This window comes from Panthera pardus, unplaced genomic scaffold (genome assembly GCF_024362965.1).
Source record: "Panthera pardus isolate Hobbes unplaced genomic scaffold, ASM2436296v1 HiC_scaffold_16, whole genome shotgun sequence".
Taxonomy (NCBI): Eukaryota; Metazoa; Chordata; class Mammalia; order Carnivora; family Felidae; genus Panthera; species Panthera pardus.
In genome coordinates, this window is record NW_026526721.1 from 138,678,536 (window position 1) to 138,698,790 (window position 20,255).

At 35.4% G+C, this 20,255-nt stretch overlaps 1 protein-coding gene and 1 long non-coding RNA gene across 6 annotated transcripts in view; both read left to right on the forward strand.

Moving 5' to 3' along the window:
- UBE2E2 (ubiquitin conjugating enzyme E2 E2) overlaps positions 1-20,255 on the forward strand; it is a 369,725-nt gene that overhangs the window by 89,525 nt on the left and 259,945 nt on the right. The window lies entirely within an intron of this gene.
- Positions 12,781-19,194, forward strand: LOC109260368 (uncharacterized). The gene is made up of 3 exons (XR_002076965.2): positions 12,781-12,920; positions 16,310-17,400; positions 17,445-19,194. It is a non-coding gene; the product is annotated as an uncharacterized LOC109260368 (long non-coding RNA).

The following is a 20,255-nucleotide window of genomic DNA, read 5'->3' on the forward strand; positions in this document are numbered from 1 at the left end:
GATAATTCTGACTTGTAAAAAGTTGCTGACTCTTGTCCATCTGTCCTCATGGCCTCTGGGGCAGCACTTCCTGAGGCCTGGCAGCCACGTTTGTTCTCTAGCATATCTCCAGGACTCTAGTCTCTCTGTGTCTCTTTCAACCATTTCCAGTCTGCTGTAAATACTGACCACTCTACTTCTCTTTTCAAACAACTCAGTGGTTTTGATTACTATGAGTTAGAGTCACCAGAGAAGGTTCCCGAAAGGTGTGAAATTGAGCTCTTAATGTTGTGTGCGGTCCTTGCTAGAAGAGTAAAAGAGAGATTTTAGTGGTGGAGAAACAGCAAGAAACAAAAAATAGGAGATGTAAATAGTAATAAAGCATCTTCCTAATTTGGAAAAATAACTGTTGGATAGTGGGGAATAGATTCAGGGCAAGATTATGGGATCTTTGAAAATTGGAAAGAGAAACATTGAGCATATGTTTCTAAATCACTTAACTTTTAGATACTTTTAGAGATAGAAAGGATTTTAGAAATCAGCGAATGCATCTGTGCATTTTATAAATGATAGTGAATTTATGACTTGCCCTTGATCATATTAGTTAATAGCAGGACCCAAGCTAGACTTCTTGTTTAGTTTGGCAAGGTAGTATGAAAGCAGCCACATAATACTTAAACTAATGAATGTGGCTGCATTCCAATAAAACTTTACCAAAAACAAAGTGCAGGTCTGATTTGGCTTGTGGGCAGTCATTTGCCAACCCATTATAGAGTATTACTAGTAAGTGTCCTAGTATATTTTTCTCCTTTTGTGTTGGTTTTAGAATTAAGGCATCTAAAAGAGCAAAAACATTAAAAAAAAAAACACCCTAACTTTTAATTTAGAAGCATCATCAGATCAAGAAGGAAAGTGTAACTTATTTGTTATTATCAGGTATAAATTTTCATATTTAATTCAACTGTAGAAGTCATACAGTAATGTGTCTTTTCAGTTGAGGTATAAATACTACTTTTTAGGTATTAAGGAAACTTTAAAGTATAATCTATAAAAGACACAAGTCCTTCATGTGTCTTGAAAATTGTTAGATTATATCTATCAATATTTTCTATGTTAGCAATTAAAATTTGAAATACATTTACAAATTAACTTGTTTAAAATAATAACAGTAGGGGCACTTGGGCATGCCACTCTTGGTCTCATTGTTATGAGTCTGAGCCCCTTGTTGGGTGGAGAGATTACCTAATTAAAACAGCAGTAGTACAACCCATTTTATGTTAACATAAATGTGTTAAGAAAAATACGCATTAGTTTGTATTCTGAAAAATTCTTGGAGGAACGTTGTTTTACATTTTTGCAAACCTCTTTAATGTCTGACTTTATTAAACCACAGCTGAATTCTCTTTCTGTTGGTCTCTTATGATATGTTTTTGGAAGTATATGACACACATATATAATTGGAAAAAGGGAGGTTTGTTTTAATAGCTTTTTCAGATGATTGTGGGTATTTTTGATAATATACTAAAAGTTGACAACTAGTAATTGTATCAGTGAAGTAAGTTAATTAGTGAACTTTTCATACTTTGTTGCATTTAAATACATTGGTCTGTATTACACTTTGCATGCATGCATTCATTCACTTACTGTCTGGGTGTGTGTGTGTGTGTGTGTGTGTGTGTGTGTGTGTGCATGTTTTACTTTTTGGTTTTTTCCCTTCTTCTTTGAATGAATCTTTTACCTGTGCATGATATTATAACATCAGGCATTGGTCATTTGGAAATTATGTAAACCTTCCAAATGTTTATGTATTTCCTTATGTACTATCCAAACAATATCCCATTTTTTAAATATTACCACTGGTCTCATGAGAAAAAATATATTGAGATCAAATCGGTATATAATATTATATGTTTCAGGTGTACGTTATAATTTAATATTTGTATACATTACAAAGTGATCATCACCACGAGTCTAGTTTCATCCATGGCTATACATTTGAGCCCCTTCACCTATTTTACCCACCACCCAACCCTCTTCCTCTCTGGTAACTGCCAGTTTGTTCTTTGTATCTATGAGTTTTTGTTTTGTTTTGTTTTGTTCTGTTTTGTTTTGTTTTTACATTTCACATGTAAGTAAAATCATATGGTATTTATCTTTCCCCACCTGACTTATTTCACTTAGCGTAATACCCTCAGGGTCCATACATGTTGTTGCAAATGGCAAAATTTTTCTTCTCTTTTATACCTGAGTAGTAATCCTGTGTGTGTGTGTGTGTGTGTGTGTGTGTGTGTGTGTGTGTGTGTGTACACATACATACCACATGTTTTTTTTTTTAAATGAAGTATAGTTGACATACAGTGTTATTAGTTTCAGATGTACAACATAATGATTCAACAGTTCTATACATTATTCAGTGCTCACCATGTTAAGTATAGTTACCATGTGTCACATAAATCATTACAATCTTAATGACTGTATTCTGTATGTGGTACTTTTCATTTGTGACTTATTTATTTTATAACTGGAAGTTTTAAATACCTTTTCACCTATTTTCAGTCATTCTTTCCCCCACCAACCTGGCAACCACCAGTTCTCTGTATTTGAGTCTGTTTCTGTTTTGTTGGTTTGTTTTATTTTTTAGATTCCACATGTGCAATCATATGGTATTTGTCTTCTCTGTCTGGCTTATTTCACTTAGCATATTACCCTCTATGTCCTTTCTTGTTGTCATAAATGGCAAGATCTCATTCTTTTTAATGGCTGAGTAATACTCCATTGTATATATATATACACCATATCTTCTTTATCTATTTATCCATCAGTGGACATTTAGGTTGTTTCCACATCCGGGCTATTGTAAATAAGGCTGCAATGAGCATACTTCTTTTCGGATTAGCGTTTTCCTGTTCTTCACATAAACACTCAGAAATAGAATTGATGGATCATGTGGTAGTTCTACTTTTAATTTTTTGTGGAATCTCTGTACTGTTTTCCACAGTGTTGCACCAATTGACATTTTCACCGACAGTATACAGGGGTTCCCCTTTTTCTATATGCTTGCCAACACTTGTTATTTTTTGTCTTTTGGACACTAGCCATTCTAACAGATGTGAGGTGATATTTCATTGTGGTTTCAGTTTGCATTTCCCTTACGGTTAGTGAAGTTGATCAACTTTTTATGTGTCTGTTAGCCATCTATATGTCTTTTTGCAAAAATATTTATTCATATCCTCTGCTCATTTTTTAATTGGGTTGTTTGCTTTTTTGGTGTTGAATGGTATGTATTCTTTATACATTTTGAATATTAATCCCTTATCAGATATATCATTTGCAAATATCTCATTCACAAGTTGTGTTTTCATTTTATTGATGGCTTCCTCCACTGTGCAGAAACTTTTTAGTTGGAGGTAGTCTTATTTAATTTTGCTTTTGTTTCCTTTCCCTTTGGAAACAGATCCACAAATACATTGCTAAGACTGATGTCATGGAACTTACCACCTGTGTTTTCTTCTAGAAATTTTAAGGTTTCAGGTCTTACATTCAGGTCTTTAATCCATTTTGAGTTGCTTTTTTGTGTATGGTGTGAGATAGTACTAGTTATGCATTCTTATGCATGTGGCTGTTCAGTTTTCCCAGCATCATTAATTGAAGAAACTGTCCTTTCCCCATTGTATATTTTTGGCTCCTTTGTTGTAAATTAATTTACATTCTGGACAAATATCTTTTAAGTATTGGTGGCAGATTCAGGTTTTCCAAAATTTTGATCTTTGTTTGGGAGGTCAACTTTTATCGTTGGCAACAAATACTTTCAGTTTATATGCTATATATGTATATACACATATATACATATATACACACACACACACACACAATAGGTTCATTCAGTTATTATTTTCAGAAAATACCTGCTGTATGCCCAAGTCTGAATAAGAATAGTTTATCTGTCATTCTTTCTTTTTTGAAAAAAATTTTAACGTTTGTTTTTGAGAGACAGCAAGAGACAGAGCATGAATGGGGGAGGAGCAGAGAGAGAGAGGGACACACAGAATCTGAAGCAGGCTCCAGGCTCTGAGCTGTCAGCACAGAGCCCAACACGGGGCTTGAATCCACGAACCAAGAGATCATGACCAGGGCTGAAGTCGGTGCTCAACCAACTGAGCCATCCAGGTGCCTGTCAGTTATTCTTTTAAGAAAAAGCACATGAAAAAAGCAGCAAACTTAGCTTGCACCTCTAACACATATACAAGTGCTTTACTTCATCACAGCCATCATATTTTGGTATGCAGTAAAAATGCTTTATGCATGTTTAAGGGTCAGTGTTTAATACTGCTAGTAACTTTTACTGAATTATCAAGAGCAAGTGAAGCGGTCTCTTTTTTTTAACTGCAGGTAGTGTGGTTTGGTCCAATTTCATTAATTTGACACAAGGCACCAAGTCTTACCAACTGTTGCATTTGCATAGTTAGTACAAATGTCAACACAGTGGAAAAGGCAAATGAAGTAGTATTGTTATGAAAATAATTTTGACTTCATTAATTCTGAAAGATTCTGGGATCCTCAGAAGTTTTTGTGCCACACTTTGAGAACTACATTTGTAACCCTTTAGAAGACAATATTTAATGTTCCCTCTTCTTTTGACAATATAAAATTATAAACATTCCTTTCTCACCTATTTTATTTACTTTGGTATTCTCCAGGAACATTACTATGAAACCATTCTTCATTTTTCTAACACCAGGTTTTTGTTATAGGGTTTTTAAGTGATAACATGACCTTATTAACAATTACTCTTGGATGAACCCTCTTCAGAAATTAATGGTAGTTAAAAAAGCAAGAGCCTGAAAATAAAATGTTTAGAAAAACATGTACTAGAAACCTACTACCCAATGAAGTAGTTACAATAAACTAAGTTTTGATGTGTCTTTTCATTTTGTAATAGTGATTGAGAGTTAGCCACTTGTGTGCCCAAATCTAATTAAAAATGTAATTATTCTGTTATCCTGAGCAAGTCATTTGACCTATCTATGCCTGAATTCACTTAACAGCTGACATTGCTATAATTCTGGGAAGTATGTCTAAGAACTGAAGCAGACTTCTGTTGAAAGAAACAGAATCCTTTAACTTAAAGCCCACTAACAGAACAGTATTTTATTTGTGGATTGGATCTAAAGTGCCATGTTAGTTCAGTATCCACTCCCCCTGCCCTCTGAGGACATGTAATCATTGTATTTTCAGAAATGAGTGGTATATGAATGCTAAACAACTGTATCTATTAAAAAATATTAAAATGTTCCAGTTCAGATTATAGATGTCGGTAAGATTTCAGTCAAAATAAAGAGTTGAGTGAATTGTCATTTCGTATACGTTGCAAATGTAGCTGTTGCTTAGTAGCACCAATTTATGATTTATGGCCAGACACATTCACATTTTTTTCACTTTGCTACTCCCAGTTGGCTTTCTTATAGTGCCATCATTCCATCTGGAATGACAAGCAAATGAACCATTGGATACCTACAGAGCAAGAACCACCATTGAACCATGGACATTGAGTTTAGAACCTGGCTCAACTGCTTAGTGTATAAGATGGAAGAGTTTTAAGTATTTTTCTACCAATGCACAAAGATGTGTGTGATCATTTTTAGATATTTTAAAAACTAAATTCTGTTATCAAATGTGAATTCTGCAAGTAAATCAAGCAAATCTTAACCAATTGACTAAAACTGAGTAAGGAAGATTGACACATTTCCTCAGTATGTTAAGAATCCTTCTGTTTATAATAAAGACATTATAGGCTTTATAATGCAAGAAAAGCAGCAGAGAAACTGACATCTAGAATAGTACAATCTTTGTAATTCAAAGAAATTTAAACGCAGGACACTAATTTGGAGATATTTTGAGTAGAAGTGGTACCCATATTTGATTAAAATTTGCTGTCTAAATAAGATAGAACTTCCTATGCCCTCTTTTCATTTTGTGAATTTTTAAAAAAAGTAGTATAATTACAGTTTTATGGTTGTGAATATCTCTTTGAGTATATTAATAATAGTTAATTTTTTCCTCTGTATAGTATTTCATTAATTTACTCTTTTTTGACTCTTTCATGTCCAGTAATTCTTGGACACTCTTACATATTTATTTATGGGTTAGTTTCTCGAATCTCCTAAATCATTATTACTTGGTTATGTGCTTTCCAGCTCTCAGAATTTATCACTTCTTTTCCATTTACCTTCACACTGATATATTTATTCTTTTTTTTTTTTTTACAAGTTTTATACTGTCATTTTAGTATGGCTTTGAAAAGGAACAGGTGTCATTGTGTTTGTTCTATTTCCATTTTTTAATATTTGCTTATATAAATGAAAACATTTATACTGTTGTTATTTTAAACAAGTTGAGTTCAGCAAGTAAGCGCTAAAGTCAACACAATAGTTTAAAAAATTGTTTTAGCAGTTATGTTCATATTGTACAGATACCATAAAATAATCATGTTTTCAGTAATGTTGCTTATGAATTATCACGTGTTATTTTTGTTAAAAGTTTATAGGATTTTAAATTTATGAATTATTAAAAAAACACGTCTATTTAATGAATTAAGTAGTTCTCATTACATAAGTTAAAAGGAAGTAGACTTTTTTTTTTTTTTAATTTTTTTTTTCAACGTTTTTTATTTATTTTTGGGACAGAGAGAGACAGAGCATGAACGGGGGAGGGGCAGAGAGAGAGGGAGACACAGAATCGGAAACAGGCTCCAGGCTCCGAGCCATCAGCCCAGAGCCTGACGCGGGGCTCGAACTCACGGACCGCGAGATCGTGACCTGGCTGAAGTCGGACGCTTAACCGACTGCGCCACCCAGGCGCCCCGGAAGTAGACTTCTTAATGCTCTACAACTTAAGCAGTAATTCACAAATGGGGAAGATTTAGAGGAGCACAGAATTAGTTTGGTTTTGAATAGTCTTAGTTTTGCATATGTGTACTTTTCTTCAGACATACTAATCAAGAGGCACCTTCTAGGGAAATGAGTTTCAAGAATGTGAGCCTTGAGATTTTACAAACTCCCCAAAATACTTTAACAAGTGGCCTTGAGGTGAATAATGGAATGTTTGCAGATTTTGAAATCAGATATTCCTTGCATTAGATACTAGCTCCATTACTTGTTAACTGTGTCTACTTAAGAAGGACAAAATGGAAATAATGCCCTTTGTTTTAGAATTGTTGTAAGGGTTAAATGAGATGAAATATGCACAGTACCTAGAGCAATGCCAGGAATTTAGATATTACTTTCTTTCACTTGTAAGACTGCTTTCTAGTTTTTCTTTCTTTAGGATGACAGATGTTAATTTTCCCATCATTTTCCTGTGATTTATTCATGTTACTATGATCAGCCTTCAGTGTGAAGATTCCATTGTGGTGCTATATTTTGTTCAACTGAATTAACAATAAAATTAGAAGATGACTTTTTACAAAGATGATATTGTTTTTATACTAATGTTAATGTAATGAAAATGGTTTTGCATCATTTAATCATAAAAATTTTAACTATGCCTTGAACTTTTAAAAAAGAGTTTTTAATCATTTTAAGACAGTTAATCCTGTTAGACACAAATGGTATCTGTTAGTTTCTCAAAATTTATTATAATTTGGATAGATCACGAGAATAGTTTGGGAAAATGAACACAGTTATAATAGCTTAGGTGCTAGGTGTTATTTCAAATGCCTCATTCTTTCATTCATTCATTGGTAACTGTAATAAGTACTGTGCTAGGTGCTAGAGCTGTAATGGTGAAGAAATATATCAGTTATTTATTGCTGCATAATGAACTTCCCCAGGATGTAGTGACAGAAACACTGTATCATCTCTGTGAGTCAGGAATTTGAGTGCAGCATTGCCAGGCTGTCTGGTTAGGGGTCTCTCATGAGGTTACTTGTCAAAACTGTAAACCGAATTTATATTGTAGTTAGTTTACATTGACCGTGTTAACCAAAATTGATCAAAGCCTGGGTTTATAAACTTTGTAATCTTCCAAAGTAAAGAGGAAGGATCTGGGTGTATTGTTTTGTTGCTCTTTTCTTGCTTAAGTCTTGATGATGTCTTTAGTCTAAATGAACCTGGCTGTTCTGCCCAAACCTGCATTCTTGGTGAGAATGGTTATAGGTGAGCACATTCCCCTCAAATGTTGTAATCTTTATCTTACTAGAAGCGTTTGTATGTTGACCTTGGTAATGCACTGTAATTCTCTTCATTGTATAGCTAACACTTACCTGATGCTGACCAATGCCAGACACTATTCTGAACTCTTTTATGTATATTAGCACATTTAATTCTCAAAACAACCCTGTGGCAAAAAAAAAACTACCCTTCCCCTTTTTACAGATTGTCCTTCTCTTTTGGTATCAAGTGTGATAGCTGGTTGTAGAACTTAGCGAAAATCTCCAAGGTCTGGCCAGCACTAGTGGTTCGTACCCAGTGGGGGTTCAGAGAGCAGTCCTCTTTCAAGAAGCAGATATGTCAGTCACACAGCTTTAGCAGCAGCCATACATGAAAGCACCCCCTCCTGGGGGAAAACCAAGTTTTGCCTGGGTTGTCACAGTGCCTAATACAAAGGTACCTAAAAAAGCAACCTGGAAGTTGTCCTAGACATCTCTCCCCCCTTTTTTAAAATTTTTTATTTATTTTTTTAATCTTTATTTTTGAGAGACAGCATGTGAGCAGCTGAGGAGCAGAAAGAGAGGGAGACACAGAATCTGAAGCAGGCTCCAGGCTTTGAGCTGTGAGCACAGAGCCCGACGCAGGGCTTGAACTCACAGACTGCGAGATCGTGACCTGAGCCGAAGTTGGACACTCAACTGACTGAGCCACCCAGGCACCCACACATCTTTCTCCCCTTAATTCCTCACGTCCACTCTTAAGTACTGTTGTTATACCAACACATTGTTTCCCTTCATTAGTCCCCTCTTCTCTGTGCCCATTGGCTAGGTTCAAGGTGTTAATCTCCATCCTGACCTGTTTTCATTCATAGCCCTGAATTGTTCTTCATATCTCTTCATTATTTTGTCCTAGTTCTTTGCAAGTTGTAGGCTTTACTAGTTTTTTTTAAATAACAGATTTATTGAGATATAATCCACATTACTATGCAATTCACTCATTTTTAAAGTATACAATTCAGTTAGAATATTTAGAATTGTACAACTATTGGGGCCCCTGAGTGGCTCAGTCGGTTAAGCATCCGACTTCGGCTCAGGTCATGATCTCACGGTTTGTGAGTTCGAGCCCTGCGTCAGGCTCTGTGCTGACAGCTCGGAGCCTGGAGCCTGTTCACAATTCTGTGTCTCCTCTCTCTGCCCCTCCCCAACTTTGCTCTATGTCTCTCAAAAAATAAATGTAAAAAAATTAAAAAATTAAAAGAAAAGAATTGTACAGCTATCATCCCCAAGAGAAGTTCTGTACTCATGAGCAGTCACTCATTTCCCCATACCTCCAGACTTAGGCAGCTGCTAATCTACTTTTCAACTCAAGAGTCTTGTCTGTTCTGGACATTTCATATAAATGGAATCATAAAACGTGTTTTTTATGACTGAAGTCTTTTGCTTGACATAAAGTTCTCAATGTTCATAGAGGTTACATGTTAGCCCTGTGTTCAGCCCAGGGACTTATACCACAAAATGTCCTTCTTGAGTTGTTCCTCATAAAGCACAGCCTTGCATATGTGTATGGTGTTCAGGACCACCAGGGATTATTGTGGTTTTAGTTGTATTCTCTTTGCCCCTCCACCCTCCATATCCTGCTAAGATTCTGACTATCCTCTGTCAGTGTCAACCCAGCAGTTGGCCTTCACCAATTCCTGGCTGTGATTAGTTTCCTAGGGCTACCATAACAAATTACCACAAACTGGATGGCTTAAGACGACCAAAGTATATTGTCTCACAGTTCTTAAGTCCACAAGTCCAAACTCAGGGTATCAGCCAGGCCATGCTCCCTCTGAAACCTGTAGGGGAAAATCCTCCTTGCCTTTACTGGCTTCTTGTGTTTGCCAGTAAACGTTGGTATTCCATGGGTTATAAACGCATCACTCCGAGCTCTGTCTGTGTCTTCACATGGCCATCTTCTCTCATGTGTCTGTGTCTTGACCTGCTCTTCTCCTCTGTGTGTGTGTCCAAATTCTCTCTTATAAGGACACCAGTCATATTGGATTGGGTTCCACTCTGATGACCTTATCATCAACTTGATTACCTCTGCAAAGGCCCTGTTTCCAAATGGGGTGACATTCACAGATGGGAGTTGGTTAGGACAAAAGCTTAACACAAGGTGAGCGCTCTTTCGTTTTTAGTAATGTTCTGAGACATAAATTTCTCCACATTCTGATCCAAAGAAAGTCAGGCTCCTTGGACCAGGTAGGGTGCTGCCAGTCTTTGAGTCTTGTTTAGACCCTCTTCTAGGCTTAACTTTTGTACCGTGGATCAGGAGTTGGAGGGTGATGAGGAGTTTACTCTTTATCAGCTGTCCACCTGTATCTTCCCTGTGGAGCAGAAGGGGTGTGTGTGTGTGTGTGTGTGTGTGTGTGTGTGTGTGTGTGTGTGTGTGTAAGAGGCTGGAAAGTGATCCTGCCATTTAACATCAATTATCCATGGTCCAGATCTAGTAATAGGAGTTGGTAGTAACAAACAGGTGCTGCCTTGTAGCTCCCACCTTCTTGTTGTAGATCTTCTGCAGCCTAGTGCTGTGGGAGATGACACTTGCTCATGTCTACCAGCTGCCACATCCTCTAGGAATAGCTCTTCCACTCCGGGTATCTGGGGGAGATGTGAACTGCTACTCCATTGATGAACCTACTAGAACAGCTCTTCTATAACACAGAGTTGCTGCGGGCACATGCAAGCTCTAGATGGAATGCTGTGGCATTCCACTATTATTACCAAGTGTCTGTAGATTTTATTTGGTAATACTTTGCAGTTTGTTGCAAGCTGTTTGATCAATCTCCAGAGACTGTGAATGTCTCTGCTGATTTTTGCAAGTTTAATAAATGTTGGGGTGGGCTGGGGGAGTTCTCTGAGCTCCTCATATGGCCATTCTAGAAAGTCTAACCCCTTGAATAATTTTTAAAGCACTGTCTTTGAGGTAGGGTAGTGAGACAGACAGAAGATTGGAACAGCATATAGCTCTTGAGGGAATACAGACCATAGAAAAATGATTTCCATTAGTGCTGATGTTATTTTTCAACATATTCAAGCGTTGAAAAGTTTTAAAACCCTTTGTTAAAATTATTAAAATCATTCCTCATTTGATTTAATAGCCCTTTTTTTTGCACCTACACACAAAACACTGAAGAAAACATTTAAAGATAAATGATTAGAGAAGAATGTTAATAAAATTTCATTTCAATAACTAAAATTATTCCTGGAATATTTAACGAGCTAATTATGTAAGCTAAGTCTTCATTTTGTTGGAAGCTGAAATTTTTCATAATGAACTTATTATAGCACATCTCTTTCATGGGTATTTATTTGATGTAAATGTCACCATCTGGGCTGTAATTTTTTTTAAAATTTTATTCAGTTAGTTGAAAGGGCCAGCAAGATATCTTGAAAGCTTTTTAAAACTCTAAATGTATTTATGTGGGGTTAGCATTCTTACAGTGATTAGTTTTAACTTAAGCTGAGTTCTCCAGTTAGAGATTGGTAAAACTTGAAGCTGGTATAGCTTGTGTTATTTCTCCTGGACCAAAGTGCTGCTTTTTAGACTGGGAAATCACTTAGAAACTAATCACAAGGTATTCTTTTTAGTGTTTTCTGTGAAGCTTTGTAAGCTTTGTATCTTATTTTGTAGGACTGTAACTACCTCTCTGTATACATTCTCTAATGCCTTTTTATTAGAATTTTAAGGGATGTTTCGAACCTTAGATTTTAGTTAGTCCTACCCTACCAATTTTAGTGAAGTAACTGAAGTCCTCAGAGATTATGTAACTTTCTAAGCATCAGAATTTGATATTACACAAATATAACTGTAAAGGCAAGAACAAAATTGTAACACTTCCTGGACGCCTGGGTCGCTCAGTTGGTTAAGCATCCAACATTGGCTCAGGTCATGATCTTGCTGTTTGTGAGTATGAGCCCCTCTTCAGCCTCTGTACTGACAGCTCAGAGCCTGGAGCCTGCTTCAGATTCTGTGTCTCCCTCTCTCTCTGCCCCTCCCTGTTTGTACTCTGTGTCTCTCTGTCTCAAAAAGAAATAAACATTAAAAAATATTATAACACTTCAAAAAATCTATGAAGCGATGTATAGTCGTCTTCTTCCAGAAAGCTTTAGAAATAGCATATATTTCCCCCTGTAATCTAATATTTTTTGTTTAGCATTAATTTGGCATTTATATCAAATAACTTGATTTTAGGCTTAACTAAGCCACAGACCCCTAAATTTTTTTAGCAGAAAGCATTTTTTTCTCCTTTCTCAGTATTTATGTTTTAATAAAGCTAAAATATAGTCAGTATTAATGTAAATATATAAAATCTATATACCTCACTTTAGAAATTTTTTGAAACCGTGAATCAGAAATTAATTAACATCAATATTAATTAGGTCTTAAGAAATTATGATATACTGCTTTATTGCTATATAGTAAAAGAAGCTTTCTATATATTATATTTGATTCTCATAGCCCCCTTATGAAGGTAGGTTAGACAACTTTTATTATTTCTGTTTTATAGGTGGGGAAACTGAGGTTTGGAGTTTAACTGGCCTAAATTTTATGACCTTAATAATTTACCTCTATAGTTACCTTTTTTTTTTTTTTTTTTTTTTTTTGCATGTCACTGGTCAGTCATGGTAGTATTTATTATCTTGTTTCTTCCAGGGAATGCAGAACTCTTGATGATCTTTATTCTTGAAAATTTAAGAGGAATAATCTGTCATTTGGCATGATCCCAAAGGTAGCACAAATGGAAGGAATGTAAGTTAAACTCTGAATGCCAGCATTCCTTTCTTCCCACTTTTAGCAGACTCCTATCTTTCTCTCAGTTTTAGTTCAAATGACACCTCTGTGAAGCCTGCCTTTTTTTAAAGGAGACAAAAATCCTTTATTCCTCTATACTTTATAGCACTTTTGTACTGCCTCATTTGGTACAAGTAGTATTTGTTGATACCATGATTGAGGTTTTTTTAAATGTTTGTTTATTTTTGAGAGAGAGAGAGAGAGACACCATGCTCGTGCACGTGCCAGCAGGGTAGGCAGAGAGAGGGAGAGAGCGTATCCCAAGCATTCTCAAACTCAGAAGGCTCGAACTCATGAACTGTAAGATCATGACCCGAGCCCAAATCAAGAGTTGGATGCTTAACTGACTGAGCCACCCAGGTGCTCCTGAGCTTCTGGAAGGCAAAAATTGTGATGTGCCTTTTCACTTCTCCAGGGCCTTGAATGAACCATAGTGGAGCTTAGTAAATATTTTAAAAAATAAATGGATGAATGAATACTGCAGGCTTGATATGTGTCTGTAAGCCATATAAACCAAGCAGTGTGTGCCCTCTGATCCTGGAGTAACTGTGAGTGTTGAATGCTTAACTACTTACTACATGATGTTTTGTTGGTTTTTGCTGCATAAATATTCTGGAGTCTTCAGTTGGTGCCTGGGCCAATAGTTTTGTTGTAATGTTGCATTAGTTGAATCAGTGATTTTATTAAAACAAAAAGTATGGTTCAGTACATTTGATATTTTACAAAAATGAAATTTTGTTGATTGAGGTCTATCATCATTTGTCTCTGCTTAAAAATAAAAAGTTTTGGGGGCACTTGCCTGGCTCATTTGGTAGAGCAGGCAACTCGATCTCAGGGTTGTGAGTTCAGACCTCATGTTGGGCATGGAGCCTACTTAAATAATAATAAATAAAAATAAAAATCTTAGCTTAACTCTTGACTATCCTATAAGTGAATTTTAAAAAGACGAAACTTCCTTCTAAATTAGGAAGTAAGTTTAAAGGTGGATATATCTAGAAGATCTGGTGAGGGTCTGATTAACAAGTTCCTCTGTTTTCAGTGCTTTTCTCCTTTCCTTCTAGTAACCACCTTCTGACAGTTTGGCGCTTTATTAGCTGTAATACCTGAGAGTGGAATAGGAAATGAAGTTCACATGCTTCACTTTTGTTACTTGTTATGAGATTCCTTAAAGTTTAGGTGTGAAGAAGAATGAAAATAGTTATCCCTATTATTTCTGCCTCCCAATTATCACGGATAGTGATGACTTATCTACGGTTGACTAAAATTGCATGAAAGAAAAGTAGTTAAGAAATGTTTCTTAAGATTTTTTCACACCTTTCTTTCGGGAAAAGTATTAAAAATTAAAAAAAGACCTAAATGGATTCAAATTATTTTTTTTTATCTATGGTGTTTTGTTTTGTTACATTTCATGTTCTATAATGAATAGTGGAATTGGGCTCAGTTGTGAATTACAGGAAATGGCACATATGATAAAGATTGTGGTTTTATGTCTATTCAGCAAACCAAGGTGGAATTGAAATGAAACTGTAAATATTTTAGCAATACCAATTGCTTCTGTCATCAACCAGTACTAGTCCTAATGAAAACTAGATCTGCTGATACAAAGTTAATGGGGAACAGGACAGAATAGGTCCTTATTTACTATTAGGCAAGCTTTAGTTTTTAGTCAGCTAGGCACATAATCATTTTGTTCATGGAGAATACAAATAGTAGAATACTTTTACTCTTTAAGAGTAGAATCAGCCACACAGTAGTGCTATCCTTTTGTTTGTTTGTTTGTTTTCTTTGGGACAAGGATTTAGATTTAATAATAAAATGTGTATTGTATATAGTAAATATGCATGGAATAATAATATATTGAAAAGCAAATGAAAATAGTCAGTGTATGTGCTCTTTCCACAATTTACATACCAATCTGGGCTGGAGGTAGAAGATAAATCCTCTAGATTATTCAGCTACTAGGAGTATACCATATTTTCAGAAGGTTTTTCTTGAATAGCGGTACTTATTAAGATTTTACTGTTAGAATTTGAACATATTTAGGTCCTTTCAGATTATATAGAGAACATTAAATTATGTTTAACAAGATAGCCCAGGTAGTTTCCATTCTTTTCCTTTTCTTGGATGTTTAAGTCCAGAACAATAGACTTACAAATTTAGCCGTTATCCGAAGGAGTTTGAATGTTAGTTACTTGTAGCTCCCAAAGCAGCTGTGAAAGACCTCTTGAGTTTGTTTGTTCATTTTTCAGCATGTAAGACTTGAATGCTTAGTTTGTGCCAGGTAATGTGCTGCTGTGATAAATATAATAATGAATTTCCAACTCCCCCTGTATCATTGAGCTTCGAGTCCAGTAGAGGAGAGAGAATGGTGAGAATAACTAGGGAGCCTGTATGTTTTGTTTTATGCCTCTCAACATGGCATAATTACTAATAGTATCCCCTTTCACATTCACATGTCCTGGTTTGGGTGACAAGTTATGTTGTCATGCTGTGAACAACTATATAAGTATCAGCATTTAATTTAAGCATTTAGCCGAATTTAAGCATTAGGCTACTTCATATAAAGCATTATGGAAATTTAGAAGAGGGAAATATTGATTTAAGGCAGGGTGGGAAAAGAAGAAATGCCTTAAATTTGACACTTTTTCTTAATTCACAGTTAGGTGGCAAGGGACTGCCAGTTGGTTCTTGGAAATTCCCTAATGTAAAAGTAAGAATTTCCTCTTTCATTTTTACTTTTTATAGCTATGTGTTTGTAAATTGCAATCTAAAAAAAGAGAAAATCACCAATTTCAGTGCTTTTTCTGTTTTTGTTTTCTTTTTTGAGAGTATCCCTTTGAGCAGCTGCTGAGATTTTTATATTTTTAAGTTGTTTTAGGTTAAAAGAGGAACATTGAAGAAGTGTTTTTCCCTTGATGTTTCTAAATGACTTAATCTTACTAAGAATATTGATTATTAAGTGAGAAAAAGGTTATAATTAATGTCAGGTATCTTCTAAAAAACAGTTGGAGGCTGTATATAGTTTTGGACATCAGAAATTTTCCAGAATCCTCAAAATGACAGATAAAGTTTAATCTGCAATACAAAATCTAATCTACTGTTACTGCTTTTCTCCCACTATTGTCCACTCCATTTCACTAATGAGAAACTCTTTAAGCAGCCTTATAACTGAGGGAAATGCTTGTAAAAGCCAGTACAGATAAGATTGCTTATTGTACTTATAGCCAGGTTTATTTGTGGTTGTGATTAATATTGGAGACTGTCAGGAAGTTATTTTGGAATTGCTTTTTCTGTTCTGTTAGACAGTGGTGGTATATGACTTCATTGTCCTTTTTTCCTCTTGTCAGGACCAGTATGAGTGCCTGGTGAAACACTTATTATCTCTTCTTGGCCACACATACCAGAAAAACAATCACTAGAGAATACTTGAGCAAGCAACGTTTTATAGAATTGTTTGGTGGGCATCAGGAAGATGGTAGGTCAAGGGACCACGCTGCTGGTTGGAGTCTGTCTCGCTGAAGTCTTGAAAAAGCAGTGAAGACCTAAAATAATAGGATGTATTCTGATTAAATAAGCCAAAAACTCTAACTTTGTTTCATCAACTCTGGGAAGACTGTACAAAATCTTACAGACCAGTGACACCTTCTACAGTTCTGAAAAAAAGCATTGTAAGGTTCAGATGAAACTTTTGTGTGCAAATTTTAGGAGTTGGTGTGGTCTAGGAGCTTGTGAAGATGAAGTGTTTCACGTTCTGATTTCATGAAATGTTCCATATTTCTGTTAATCTTAGTGTAGGATGATGGGATATGCACACTTTTTATTTAACAGTGATTACTGTATGTAATAACTAACTCATCTCCTTACCATAAACATGGGGCAGTGGTTACAGTAAAGATATTGAGTAGATCAGTTGTAGTTTTTTTTTTTTAAGGAAAAGATCTAATGTGAAAAGGAATGCAGCATTTCAGAATAATTTGGTTCAATAAAAAAGAGAAGAAAAATAAAGGATTCCAGTAATCTTGACAGGGAAATTTACTAATTGGTGAAACAAAAGATAAGATTCATTGATTTCTAAAAGTATCTTTTACTTCTGTGTCTTTGAGTCTGTGACATAGACTCCGCTGTCATTTAGCTAACATGTCTCGGGCTCAGTAGTCTTTTACACATGTGCTCTCTAAATTGAATAAAACATCCATACTTAACCTGTTGTCCTTTTATCCCAGCATCTTATTTGCTATGGCAGATGTTGGTTTCTCTTGAGAAATGACAAAATAGTTATCAAAATAATGTTTTGTGAACATTTTATTGTTTAATCATATGAAAATTAAGGTAGGAATTCATAGATAATAGGTATTTTATATTTTATAATAGGAAATTCTACTTAAGCTTAAAAGTCAAAATTTCAATAATATATTGAAACGTCAGACCAACTAGACAAGTATTTATGGAAAGGTATTTATGGAAAAGGTATTTATGGAAAAGGTATTTATGGAAAGGTATTTATGGAAAAGTGAGTATGGTCCTCAGAATGGGCATCAAGAGATGTCCCTTGAATGAATGGTGGATCCATTTTACCTGTTGCCTTGGGGGATGAAATTGCACATTTTCTTGCTGTAGTCTTGCGTTTGTTGAAAACAGTTAAAAAGCAAATGCAGAGTTTGTATTTTGCCAAAATACGAGGCAGAATAGTAGGCAGAAAATTGGTATGTAGGCGGGCAAAAGGGTAGATTCTCTGCCAAATGGCTTTAGATGAGTTGATGCAAGGAATTTAAATATTAGGCTTTGATGAGAGATTGTTGAATTTCCTCAGTGTTGTTTCCTTTGGTGTGCAAGCTAATTAGACAACAACTAATTGGAGCCAGTGGCTCAGACAGCTTGTATCTATTGGCACGAATGCTGGAGGGTGTGGCACAGTTGGCTTTATTGCTGACTAGGAAGACTTCCATCAAGGCTCAGCTGTGATCATGTCTGCAGATCTCTCCATCCCTCTTATAGAGACCTTTGCCTTAAATGGGCCATTAGTAACAAGGGGTGTTCCAGGAGATGTTCATAACTTTGTATGTGGTGTTGATGCAATTTATACTTATCCCTCCTAAGGTGATTTGGCAGTCTCAAAGCTCTACACTCTAGAAAAATGGAGAGATTCCCTTATTTGGCAAGAATAAAAATTATTACAAAGCATCTTGCTTCTGCATTAAGTGGTAGCTTACAAGAGAGCAGCTGATCTTAATCATGCATAAAAATACCCAGGTATCTTGTTAAAAATTTACATTCTGGTGGCACCTCTCCATAAATTCTAATGTGGTAGGTGTGTAATGAAACACTGTAGAAATGGCCCTTTCCCCAGCTTACCTAGAATGGAGACTGTCTCCTAAAATATTCAGAAGCCAGAAATGATTTTAATACCCAAAGTGTTTATAAACAAATTTGGTCTGTAAACATGTCATTCAGAGCTGAACTTAGTATCCACCTTTCACAGCTCTAAATACCATACTTTCAATTATATGAGCTCATTAGTTTCTATTAGTACACTTCTAGGCTTTTAGCAGCAGGACTTTGAAGGAGCTTTTTCTTTATTGTATAGAATTAAACACTGAAAAGAAATCCTCAAATATACATTTATTCTGTGTTGCTGGTGAGGATACATTTATCCTGCAGGAGTAGATGATAACTGTCTTTCTTTAAAACTTTGACACATAATAAGTACATAAAAGATTATGTTGATACAGCCCTGTAGTCCTTATTATATATTGAATGGTGCACACATTATAAGGAATTGGGATTTGGGTGTCTCTTAATTGAGCCTTTTGGATTTGGATAAGGCAGAGTACATTCCCTATAGATAACAGGGAGAGAATCCAGATGACCCCGTCATTGTCCAGGAGCTTTATGCATCATGATTGGACTAGATAAATGATTTAGGATTCTAAAATGCTGTATTCAGCTGTAGTATTCAGATACTATTCAACTGTATCTGTTTACTTAGTTCCTTCTAACATCAAACCAAATTAGCATCCTAACCTCAGAAAACATATTCAAGGTTATATAGTTTTGCCCAAAGAACTAATTTATTCTTCCTCAATAAGAAAACATAAGATAAGCAAGGACTTACTGTGATTGAAAAATGTTAGAACAGCATTGTTACACAACTTATTTCTAGTTATCTTTTTATGATTCTGTAACACCTAGGCAGTTTATTCATGTAATTGATAGGTTGGTTGGCCACCGTGTAATCCAGTTAGTATTTACTTGAGATTTTCAAAGTGGAACATATTAACTTGAGGAAATTTTTGGCAAATATGTTTAGACAGTAATTTCTTTGAAGATTTTTCATATCCACTTTATCCTTCGATACTTGGGTATCATATACAAGAATTAAACATCTTAATGATTTTGTTTTGTTAAGAATTAAAAAAGAAGGGGCGCCTGGGTGGCTCAGTTAGTTAAGCATCTGACTTTGGCTCAGGTCATGATCTCACAGTTGGTGAGTTTGAGCCCCACGTCGGGCTCTGTGCTGACAGCTCAGAGCCTGGGGCCTGCTTCAGATTCTGTGTCTCCCTCTCCCTTTGCCCCTCTCCCACTCACGCTCTCTCTCTCTTTCTCTTAAAAATAAACATTAAAAAAAAAAGAAAAGAATTAAAAAATAAAGAGAAAATCAGCACAATTAAAAAGTCCTTTCAAAACTTGTTTAAATGACACCTGTTTAAAGGAAAAGTTGTTGTCTCTTTAGTTTTTTCAAATAGTGATAGAACTTGCTAACATTTATTGATTAGCTTTGTGTGAGTCACTGTGCTAAGCTCTCATTCTGTCCTTAACACTGATTATGAAAGAAGTTAATCCCTTAAGTATGTACCTATTTCATTATATTGGCTTTTTAAACTAAACTTTCTAGTTTCAGATAATTACATATTTAGATATAGCCATAAGAAAAAACACAGAGATTCCTTGAACCCTTCACTCAATTTTTCACCTGTGTAACATCTTGTATAAGTATAGAGCAGTTAACACAACTGTGACGTTGATGATGCCACCAACTGTATTTAGACTTCATTAACGTGCACTTACTTGTGTATTTCGTTCTGTAATGTTTTAGCACATGCGTAAATTCATGTAAATATCGTCACAGTAAAGATCTGTAGAACTGTTCCATCATTGCCAAAAATCTCTCATTTTTGAGAGCCATTAACCGTTCTGTTACTTGAAGGATGTTATATAAGATGAAATTATACACTAAGTTACCTTTGAGATTGGCTTATTCAGCATAATAACTCCCTTGAGATATATTTAAATAAT